The following is an 11,008-nucleotide window of genomic DNA, read 5'->3' on the forward strand; positions in this document are numbered from 1 at the left end:
AAGATCCTGAGGTCCAGGTGAGGCCACAGCCCCAGCCAACACCTTGATTTCTGCCTTGTGAAACCCTGAATGGTGAACCCAGTTACCCTATGCTCAGACCTCTCACCCACAGAAACTGTTAGATACTAAATGGGGTTAGCCCCTTAAGTTAGTGGTAACTTGTTGTGTTTCAATAGAAATTAATATAGCTCTTTAAGATTTTGCTATTTACCTTTAGAGCATTAGGATGTCATTGAAGAATTTTAAGGAGGGTGCTGAAGGGGATGACATAATCACATTGGATTTCTGAAGATCCCTGGGGCTGCTATATGAAGAATGAATTGGAAAGGCAAGAGCTCAGTAAGGAGGCAACAGATGAAGGTGGTTCTGGTGGTGGGGATGGTGTTGGCCGTGGGGAGGCAGATAGAAAAGATAGCCAGACAGTAACAGAAAAAAAACTCTCAGACTCTTATCTTTATAGATTTATACTGAAATGTTTGCTTCAAAATAATCCAGAGGGTGGAGGGGAGTAAAGATGAAATAAAATTTGCCATGTTTTAATAATCTTTCAAGATGAATACTAGGTTGATCAAGTTTACCATACAGGAATCTCTATTTTGTGTGTATAGAAATATATCATTTTTTTAAATATATCAATTTTAAGTTAAAATGCATACACAGTGAAACACACAAATCCCAGGTGCACAGTCGGAGGAAGTTTGACACGTGCATAGACTTATAGGACGCACACTCCCTTTCACCTCAGAAAGTTCCCTCCACCCCCACGCAGCTAATCGCAGCCCTCCTTCCGCAGGCGACTACTATTATTCTGATGTCTATTGTCATAGATCAGGGTTGCCTATTTGAGAACTCATATGAATCACATGACTTGTTCTCTTCTGTGTTTTGTGAGATTCACCTATGCTGTTGCGTCCTATCAGTTAATTCCTTATTATTACTTCTTATTCCTTCGTATGAATATATTAGTTTGTTTAATTATTCTATTAATGGACAGACATACAGGTTATTTCCTTATTTAAGCAGCTATGAAATATACTTGTGCAAGTTTTAGTTTCTCTTGAGTGGGTTTTCTGGGAAATGTGTGTTTAATTTTATAATAAACCACTGCACAGGTTTCCACAGTGGAGGTAACTTTTTACACTCACCAGCTAAGTGAGAGCTCCAACTTCTTCTTCTAGAGTACCAGGAGAGCATAGAGAAGAGGGCTTCCCCTTGTAGTGGCCCCACTGTGACAGCCAGAGAGCTCCCAACATCATCTGCTGAGAGGCAGGGACACGTGGATGTGTGAAGGCTTGTCAGAAGAGTGAGGAGAGTGTTGCTTTGTAGTAGGGAAACATGGAAGGAGGCGCTGACATATCAAGATCACTGGGGACAGTGGAGAAACCCATTAGTGGTTGCTCGCTCTGAATTCACAGTGGTACCATGCTTCCTTGTTATGTCATTTTTTTCCCCCGGAAGTACATTTGGTCACTTGAAATTTGGCACAAAGAAACTAAATGGTTGGATTCATCCAGGGTCTGGGTGAGATATGTAGATGAGATAAAAAACAGAGGGACAGGAGAATGACAGAAATGACAAACCAAGGCACATTCGCTGGCTGAGGGCTTTGTGAACAGGGAGTCACCTTGAGTTTGTAGGTGTAAGATGCCAGCAATAATGGGGGGCTAAATAAGAGGGACATTTCTTTCTGACTCACATAAAAGAAGTTGGCGGTAGCTGCAGGGGTCACATCCTTGGCGTGCGTCATCACTATGAAAAGGAGCTCGCGTATGTAAACACTTTTCTGGAGGGCAGAATTGACCTCAACAGAATAAAAGTCATATGTGTAAAGCTACAGCTGCCATCAAACTCAGTGGTGAAAAACTGCAAGCTTTTCCTTTAAGATCACAAACAAAACAAAGATTGCCCACTCTTGCCACTTCTTTTCAACATAGGCTGGCAGTCCCAGCCAGAGCACTTAGGAAAAAATAAATAAGTAAAAGTCATCTAAATCAGAAAGGAAGAAGCAAAATTATCTCTTTTTGTAGGTGATACAATTTATATGTCGAAAATCCTAAAGACCCCAAACAAAAACGTGTATAACTAATAAGCAAATTTAGTGAAGTTGCAGGATACAAAACCAGCATACCAAAACTGTGTTTCTATACACTAACAACAAACTATTCAAATAGGAAATTAAGAAAACAATCCCATTTACAAAGCATCAAAAGGAATAAAAGTTGTAAGAATACACTTGACTAAAGACATAAAGGTCTTATGCACTGAAAACTATAAGACACTGATGAAAAAATTAAAGAAGGCACAAATAAATGGGAAGACAACCTGTGCTCATGGATTAGGAAACTTAGTATTGTTCAAGTGTTCATACTACCCGAAGCACACTATAGATTCCATGTCATCCCCATTATGTTTCAAAATTTTAAGTGTATTTTTGATGCCAAAATTCCCCATCTGGGAACTTATCATATGGAGAAAATCATACAAGCACATAAAGATGTATGATCACAATAGAATGTTTTAGAATGGAGAGAAATAAATAATCTAAATGCCCATAACAATGGTACAATGGGATACATAGTTATTAATGTGTTTCTGAACTTCTACATTAACATATTAAAATGTTCACAGCATGGGCAGCCTGGGTGGCTCAGCGGTTTAGGTTTAGGCCGAGGATTGAGTCCCATGTCAGGCTCCCTGCATGGAGCCTACTTCTCCCTCTGTTTGTGTCTCTGCCTCTCTCTCTCTCTCTCTCTCTCTCTCTCTCTGTCTCTGTGTGTGTGTGTGTGTGTGTGTCTCATGAATAAATAAATAAAATCTTTAAAAAAATAAAATAAAATAAAATGTTCACAGCAAATTAATAATAAAGGAGAAATTATAGAATATAGTGTACAATACGTTCCCACTAGTGTACATTTAGTATCTCTGTATAGGAATGTTTGCACATCCACCCAATTCCTGAAATTCTGGGACTTATTTGTGATTTCCTCCTTATAATTTTCCATGATTTCTCTACTTTTTTGACAAGGAACAAGAACCTGTTTTGGAATCAAGTAAAAAAATACAGTGACTTTATTTTGGAGCGAGCATGTGAGTGACTGAACAAGAGGAATGACCCATGCAAGGTGCATAACTGTAATGTGATTCTCAGCAAGAATAGCCTGTAAAACAATGGTGCCTGAGCCTCCTCCTGCTTGCTCAGGAGGAGACTACTGGTGAGACTGGCCAGATATCTAATCATCCACCTTCCCTCCAGCTCCACTCACCTCTGCCCTAGTTCAGCCTCAAATCCTCATTTGTATAACGGTGGTTTTCTTTTTTTGTTTGTTTGTTTATAATAAATTTATTTTTATTGGTGTTCAATTTGCCAACATACAGAATAACACCCAGTGCTCATCCCGTCAAGTGTCCCCCTCAGTGCCTGTCACCCATTCTCCCCCACCCCCCGCCCTCCTCCCCTTCCACCACCCCTAGTTCATTTCCCAGAGTTAGGAGTCTTCATGTTCTGTCTCCCTTTCTGATATTTCCCACACATTTCTTCTCCCTTCCCTTATATTCCCTTTCACTATTATTTATATTCCCCAAATAGTAACTTGCCTGTAATAAGGAATAACAGGTAGAAAATACGTGAACTTGAACCAGGGTGGCTGACCTGGAAGCTATGCCTAACTGCTCCTCTGAGTAGCCCTGACTCTCCCCAGGAGAGCTGACCAACCTCACTCCAGTTCCCTCCCTCAAACTCTTACAGATTTCTGTCACAGCCTCTGAAGACTTGGCTATGATCCTATCTTTATTATCAGCCATTCGCTTTAGACTTATGCTGTCACAGGTGGCTATTTACATAGGAATTAATCAAAACTAAATAACATTAAAAAATTCAGTACTTCAGTGGCACTTGCCGCTTTCCCAGCACTCAGAGGCCACACATAGCTAGTGGTGACTGTATCAGAGAATGCAATCTTAGACTATTTCCATCGTCACAGAAAATTCTGAACTCTGAGAGGCCAGGAATGGTGTCTAGGTCACCACTGTGCTCTTAGCAGAGAGGCATCTAAGACCAGAGAGCCCTCACTGAGTGAGGGATTCATGATGTAATCCATCAGAGCCAAGCAAAATGATGCTAGGTGGGAAAGGCATTTAGCAGGAGCTAACTTTTCAGCCAAGTCCCAAAGGTAATTTTGTAAATGGGTGGGTCAAGAGGAGGGTAGAGCATTCCGGATGAGGAAAAGACTGATTTAGTGAGAAATGTGAAAGGGAATTGGCACCATCAAGCTATTGTTCTCAAGTTATTTTCTCACTGCCAATTAAAAATCATCTTAGGCGATGTTTTCTTATCGGACTTCCTCCCTGATTTGGTATTATTGTAAGGTCTGCTCTGACTAATTGGGCTCTTGGCAGTTCAACAGCCAGGCAATTTTTTAAATCTTTTCATTTTATTTTGTTTCATTATTAATGTTTGATTGGAGGTGAAATCATATACCCCAGAGAACTACAAGAATTTTTCTAAGAGAGACTCGGATGCCCACAAGTTATGTGTTCATATGTTTGTTAACAAAATGGGTATGTGTCCTAAGAGACTCTGAGGTGAAGGGGGGGTGACAGCTGAATTCTGTGGAAGATCTTTGTTTAAATCCTCAGGTAGGAGATTGTGAACCAGTCATAGCTTAGAGGCATACAACCAGAGTTGATCCCAAACTAAGTCTAAGAATCATCTTTTTTTTTTTAAGTTTCATGTTAATCCAGACTACATGGGGTTGAAACAGCCCTATTACTCACTAGCTGTGTGACATTACTGAGCCTATTTCCTCTTCTGTGAAATGGAGATGATATAAGTGTTACGATATTAAATAAGGTAATGTATGTAAAGCATGTAGTGCAATTCCAGGTATGTAATAAGTACACAGGAGTTTATTAAATACAAAAGCAGCAAGATAACAGGGGAATGTATATGTTTTGAGATATCTCCAAATTATCTGCAACTGATTGATGTTATTAAGAATGAAAGTGGTAACCTTAATCGTAATTATTACATTAACTATCATTCATTAAGCTCCTACTAAACAACTAATCTTTACAAAAACCTGAAAATCCATCACACCACCCCCTAATTCCTTTTTACCCTGATCCAAACTACCATCACTCCGTGCTTGGACTAATTCAGTAGCCAATTATTTGGTCCCCTAGTGTCCTGTCCAGCCTCCTGTATGGCACCAGAGGTATCTTTAGAAATGGCAAATCAGATCCCATCACCTCCCTATATAGAACCCACCAGTGGCTACCTATCAAATAGGGTGGCTGATTCAAATTTGCCATCATAAGGATGTGTTTAGATACTCACTACATCTAAAGTACCCTGTGTCTTACACCTTCACCGCCCTCCCAGCAGGATAAAGAAACTGAGATTCAGAGATAATAAGTAACCCACCAAAGGCTGCCCAGCAAATTCATGGCAGAAGTGATATTTGAACTCTGAGTTCACAACTCTTGCTCTTAATCAGAGTGACAGATACATGGACTATGATCACAGAACTACAGAGTACAAGGACCTCCTAACACAAGTACCCTCAACCCATACCCAGACTGGGAGCCTAGAAAGGGTCAGTGTTAATCTCATGATTGCCTTGCCTTTTGAAAATAACTTTCACAGAGAGGAGAAAAAAATATGAGGTGTTCTCTTCACTCAAAGTTCCTAAGACTCAGTCCTTATAGAGCTCTTTGCAGGCCCCCAGGCCTGTCTGAGCTTGACATTCCCACAGCCCTGCCTTTGTGCTCCTCCTTCAGAATGTTCTTAGGCTTGACATGAAAGAACTGCCTGCTCCATGGCTAACATCCATCTAACATATTTAACATTTTGTATCCAATAACTCAGCAGGAGGAGCTCTGAGACATGGATGCATCACTGATCTGTGTTCATATTGTCCTTGTAGGCAGACCAACTTGAAATTAAACTATTCCAACCTCCAATATAAGGTTTCTGCCATTTTGGTGTCCACTGAACATTGGTCAGTAATCGACTTCTCAGGCTGATACTACGTATTCTTCATTACTGAATATTACCAATAACTTCATTCCCTTGTAGACATGGTGACATGTATATATGATTTTCTATTTAATTATCTGTAGATTCATGAATAGTTTTATGTACTATGTATATAATATGTTTTCATGTCTATGCGCATAACTTCAGTCACTAGTATGCTGGCAACTCCCAAATTTGTATCTCCATTCCAGACGTCGCTTTTAAGTTTCAGACCCATATATCCAGCAACACACTCGACATCCCTACTTTCATGTCTCACAGACACACAATTCAGCAAGTCCAAAACTAAATTCCTGATCTTCCTTCCAGAGCCTGTCCATCCTCCCATGTTCCTTATCTCAGTAAATGGCAGTCACCATCCAACCAGATGTTTAAAACAAAAACCTGGAAACTATCCTGGATACCACCTCTCTCCCTACCCATCAGATCCATTCATCCCAAGTGCTGACAATTTTACTTCTTCAAGTCATTCACTCATGAACTTTCTTGTTTCTTTAACAATTGCTTATTCTGCAGCACTGTATGAAAAAGTGGATGATATGATGGTGAACAAGATAGATATGATCCGTCCGTCTCAGAACTCATCATCATAAACCACAACAGCACATTTTATTGAATGAATGAATAATATATATACATGAAGGTAGTTTTATTTTTTTAAGATTTTATTTATTCATTTGACAGAGAAAGAAAGAGAGAGCACAAGCAGAGGGATGCTGCAGAGGGAGAGAGAGAAGGAAGCTCCCCACCAAACAGGGAGCCCGATGTGGGACCCGATCCCAGGTCCCCGGGATCACGACCTGAGCCAAAGGCAGATGCTCAACTGACTGAGCCACCCAGGCACCCCCATGAAGGTAGTGTTATACAGGACAGGGGCTTTACATAATTTCACTATTGTGCAATTGCATAATTTGTACTAGCTCTTGTCAAGGGACCACCTATAGAGGCAGAGTAAAGTGGCTAAGGGCATGGACTTGAGAATCATTTAGTCAATCAGTTGGTAAATATTTATTGCACACCTATAGTTTTAGTCTGCTCTGACTGCTCAACAAAATGCCATTGACAAGGTGGTTTAAACAATAGACATTTATTTCTCACAGTTCTGGAAGGTGGACAGTCCAAGGACAAGGTGCCAGCTGATTCAGCTTCTGGTGAGAGCTCACTTCCTGGTTTATAGATGGCTACCCTCTTGCTGTGAAGAAGAGAGCCCTTTTATTTCTTCCTCTTATACAAGCCCTGATCTCATCATCAATGCCCCCTCCTAATGACCTTATCTAAACCTAATACCTCCCAAAGGCCCCACTTCCCAAATATCATCACAGTGGGCATTAGGGCTTCAACCAATGAATTTGGGGGAGGATATAAATATTCAGCCCATAACAACTACTATATGCTCAACATATTAGGAATTCAGCTAAAAACACGCAAAGTCTCTGCACCCCCAACATCATGAAACACTCTTCCATGTTTGGGATTTTCCCACCATCTTAATAGGAGGAAGAGATTTCTTCCCTCTGTAGAAGCCATATATTCACTCTCTTGAAATCCCTTGTGGCTCTTGAACTCCCAGTTGCCAGTTGCAGGCATGCAACCTGGGCTCAGACTATCAGAAGTCCCTGTAAACTACTTGATGCAAATGGTGACACAAGGAAGAATTTGTTTAAACAAGAGTAGTGGCAGCAACATCCAGCTCCTGGAGGCTACAGGGGAAGAGGTTCTAGCATGAGCAACCTAACGGTGACATTAGTAGTATAAGTGGCTAAAATAATTGAGTGGTGTGATTTAGGATATTGTTCCATGCCTGTTTTGCCAAGGCCACTCAAAATCTTTTATGAAATTACTTCCTAACCAATATTGGGTTCTGTTGTTTCCAACTAAGAATCCAAAGCAATAAATATGCCTGAATTAAATCTCAAACCCTGAAGATTTTGGCTGAGGGTCTCTGGGCAAATTATTTAACTTCTTTCAATTTTAGTTCCTTCACCTACAAAATGAAAACCATTCAGCGCAATAGCTCATGAGCTTGTTGAGAAGCTTCACTGTGGTTTTCACTGGGGCCCTCCAGCTTTAATATCTCAGTGTGCTCTTATGGAATAATCATCATTCTAAGAACTCGGGAAACGGGCTTCCATGTCTCCCCTGATATCCTTCCATTTCTTTCCTGAAGAGAAACCTCTGTCCTGAGCTTCCAGTCAATTCATCCAACTTAAGGAATGAGAACCAGGCCTCCTAGAAAGAAGACAGAACTCAGAATCAGACATACCAAGGTGTAAATTCTGGCTCGATCACTTACCAGCTATATGGCCTCAGGGGATTCACTCAACATTTCATGTTCCTGAGCTTTCGATGCCTTAATTGCAGAATGAGATTGTCCATGCTCTTGCATACATCACCACACTCCACACAACAAATAGCCCATATTGTAGGTGCTGTTGTTTGCCAATGGCTTATCAAATAATAAAGGAAATTTCATGCTCTTTGTTCCTTTTATATAGCATTCAACAGTTTGCTTTGTATTTATATTATTATATTTGATCTTCACGACAAATTTTAGAGAGGTATAAGGATTTTACTTTAATTCCTATTTCATAGAAGAAGAGACCAAGGATCAGAGAAGTTGAGTCCAAGGTGGTACTTTTTTTTTTTTTGCCATATCCAAATTGTAGAGGTAAGGAGCACATTTCAGTTATACTTTTCTGTTTATTGAACCAAAAGTTGTGACAATAAATTAAAGCTACCTAGTTTTCTAGAATACTAAAATTAATCTTTAAAACACCTTCCTACCTTTGAAGGAACTCCTTACTATGTGATCACATGAGGAAAGCCAAAGGGAACTCTCCCTGTTTATCAGAAGTCATAGAACTAGACACATGTGACCTAAGACCACTCAATGGGATGTTCCAATTCCATCCTATGAATATTGAGCAGGCAATCCAATAACACAGGGTTCTTATGCATTGGCATCAAGATTCAGTGCTGAAAGTCTCAGTGCCCAGTAGTGGCAGCAGTGGCAATGCAGTGATACCATGCCAACAAGGGACTTCAGCTGTGGCTTAACATCCCTGGAATATATACAGTTTTTAAACTTCATTCTCCTGTCTCCCATAAATATCGGAAGCTACTTAATACCTTTTCAAAACATTTTCTGTGAAATATCTGTCACTTGCATCTAATAAAAATCCTGAGTGACACCCTTAGAGAAACATCCACATGACAGCCTCAGAGTAGGATTTCTGTATGGGTAGACTGGTCGTGCTTATGCTCCATCCAAGCTCCAAAGTCTGGAAGGAAAAAGGAGCTTTGAGTCACCTGCAGGGCAGGCCCATAAAAAAGGCCACAAAGACATGGGCCAGCCAGGGTCCTGTGTCCTGTGGACTTCTGTCCGCACTATAGATTTCATGACCACATATAGGCAACCTCAATACACAGTTCATTACAAACCAGGGCCAGTATAGTAGTGGAATGGCTGAGAGGATACTGTGAGAGTGTATTTGCAGAATTATTTTAATGAGAAGCTACCACTGAGAGAAAACAGACACAGACTTAGAGCAGAAGAAAGGTAATTCCTTAGAAAGCCTAATGAAGACAGCTTAAGAAGAACTCCCTTGGGGATCCCTGGGTGGCGCAGAGGTTTAGCGCCTGCCTTTGGCCCAGGGCGCGATCCTGGAGACCCGGGATCGAATCCCACATCGGGCTCCCAGTGCATGGAGCCTGCTTCTCCCTCTGCCTGTGTCTCTGCCTGTGTCTCTGCCTCTCTCTCTCTCTCTCTCTCTATCATAAATTAAAAAAGAAGAAGAAGAAGAAGAAGAAGAACTCCCTTATGCAGGGCAAATGCTGAAGGATTTTTGTAACTTCAGAGTCTTCATTCAGATAAATTCTGCTGTTTATCAAGAGGAAGCTTCAGTGGAATCTTCCCAAAATATCAAACCTATCTGCCATGTGTCTTGCAGACACATTTTCATGCATTGAATCCCTCACCTTTCAAAACTTCTGTAGGATCACTACTCTCATCTTTGTGTTGTTTATTTTGCAGATGAGGAAATAAAGTCAAAGAGGTTAAGTGGCGTGCCTAGGCTTACACAGCCATTAAGTGGCAGAGCTGGGACTAGGGCCCAGGACTGCCTGGCTCCAAAGCCACATTCTTTCCAGTAACCCATGGTACTGTTTTCCTTTTCAAGGTGATTGTCAAGACCCTTTGCCAGAAAGTGCTAACAACTAATGTGTCTGACAGTGGAATGAACAGGAAGTCTCTCCGTGGCCAGGGTGACATATGGGAGAAACTGCCCGAGAGATATTAGTTTGTGTGGCTGGACTGGGCTATCAAAGAGGTGCAGTGATTTCTGACTTTCTGACTTGGTTGTTTTTCTCAGGAAGTCCTGGTGGGGTTATTAATTCAGAAAGAGTGAGGAAGAGAGAGGTTGGGGGATGGAAAGGAGAGAGAGAGAGAGAGAGAGAGAGAGACTTTGCTCTCATTCATAGCCTCACTCCTACCCTGAATGGCATCCATAGGTTTCCAAATCCAAATCAACAGTTCCTCTCTGGAAGCAGCTGGTGCCCCTTCCACAAGCCCCTCACAGCACCGACCCTCCCCCCACCTCAAAGGCTCTGTGCCAGTCAGGCTTTGCCTTGACAGATGCCCTTGCCCTTTATCACTTTCATTTTTTTCCATTGGTCAATAACCTCTTTTGGAGCTTTATTAGGCAACATAGCTAGACATTCTTTGAAGCAGGAAGTAGAAAATGGAATACTTTCTTAGCCTTGAACAGAATGTCCATGGTAGTGATTCAATTAATATGTGATTTGCTTCATTTCAGAACCTTCTGAGGGTAAAGTCTACCCTGCTCACCAGCAGCCCAAGGAAAACACCATAGGAGCAAGGGTTTATGGGAAGGGCAGCCTCTCAAAGGGGAAGTAGAGCCATCCTGACAAAGGATTCATCTCCCCTGAGAGGATAGACCCCCTCATAATCTT

At 41.2% G+C, this 11,008-nt stretch overlaps 1 long non-coding RNA gene across 1 annotated transcript; it reads left to right on the forward strand.

The window, feature by feature from the left end:
* The first annotated feature begins 3,998 nt into the window (after positions 1-3,998).
* On the forward strand, positions 3,999-8,527 carry LOC140642245 (uncharacterized). The gene is made up of 4 exons (XR_012038742.1): positions 3,999-4,169; positions 6,722-6,891; positions 7,138-7,188; positions 8,205-8,527. It is a non-coding gene; the product is annotated as an uncharacterized lncRNA (long non-coding RNA).
* The last annotated feature ends 2,481 nt before the right edge of the window (positions 8,528-11,008 follow it).

Source organism: Canis lupus, chromosome 11 (genome assembly GCF_048164855.1).
Source record: "Canis lupus baileyi chromosome 11, mCanLup2.hap1, whole genome shotgun sequence".
NCBI lineage: Eukaryota > Metazoa > Chordata > Mammalia > Carnivora > Canidae > Canis > Canis lupus.